General features: G+C 28.8%; 1 pseudogene; it reads left to right on the top strand.

The window, feature by feature from the left end:
- LOC119592409 overlaps window positions 1-1,149 on the top strand; it is a 10,963-nt pseudogene that overhangs the window by 2,606 nt on the left and 7,208 nt on the right.

Below are 1,149 nucleotides of genomic sequence, written 5' to 3'. Positions count from 1 at the left end.
CTGGGACTCGTTTTCTTTAACTGTATTGCATTTTTGTTCCGTTTAATATTTAAAGTTTTTTTTTGTAGATGCTTTAAGGTTAAACATGCATATCATTTTACAGAAAAAAAGGTTATTCATTTGCCCCAGATAATGAAATAAATTTGAAAGCTAATATCTGGTTTTATGCTCATTTTTGGGGAAAATATTGCAGCACACTGAACTGAATAAAGAGTTATATCCGTATAAACATTTACCAGCAAAATTTTTTATAATTTTTTTCTGTTCTAGAAATAAAGTATTACTATTACAATGAGTTAAAACAAAGAAAAGGAGGTATGCAAACACATGTACCAATTCACATAATAACTAACGGTGCTTGTTTTACAGTGTTGTAAAGAAACCAATTTAATTACAGCATGTGATCTTATTTGCAGGGGGTTTTTAGACAAGTGCTGATGAAACTCGAAGTATAAGCTATATATACCTTTCTAATAGTGGAATTTTTTCATGGAGTATAATTTTGAAAATAATATTACTCTCTTATTTTCACTGATATTCTCATGTGAAATCATTATTAGCTCTCCCTCAACGAAAAAAAAAAGAAAATGGAAGTTATGTTCATAGACATGAGGATAGCAGTACTTATATTATACTGTATGAAAAGAAAGTTTAATTGAAATCTCAAGGGCACCAATATTTGCTAAACAGTATGAATGATTTAAGAGAGTTAGCTACTGTATTTTTATAATATCACTGTAAAATTTGTTATTTGCTAGCTGCAGCTATGATATATGCACCAGCTGTAGAGATAAATAGGTTTTACTTCTCATTAAGTTTGAGAATGAATGATGCATATTCTATTTCTTTTTCTTAACAAAAGTGAGAGAAAGATACTCTATAGCTGAAATAACAAATATTTTGGATTAGTAAATGCAGAATTGGCTTTGACTCACAATGCCCTGTGATACAAAGTTTATGTTCATTCTACGGAAAAAGATACAAAATCAGAAAATTTTGTTGCAATATCAGTATAATATAACAGGAAAATAGCATACAAAAAACAGCAGAAAAAATGCACAAAATATATATTTGCTTGTCCATATCAGGATAGTACCTAATTTATGGATGTTCTGATATTAGGACTTAGTATCTAGAAAGATTTACTAG

The sequence above is a fragment of the Penaeus monodon genome, chromosome 30 (genome assembly GCF_015228065.2).
Source record: "Penaeus monodon isolate SGIC_2016 chromosome 30, NSTDA_Pmon_1, whole genome shotgun sequence".
Lineage (NCBI taxonomy): Eukaryota > Metazoa > Arthropoda > Malacostraca > Decapoda > Penaeidae > Penaeus > Penaeus monodon.
This window is presented reverse-complemented; position numbering and strand designations above follow the sequence as displayed.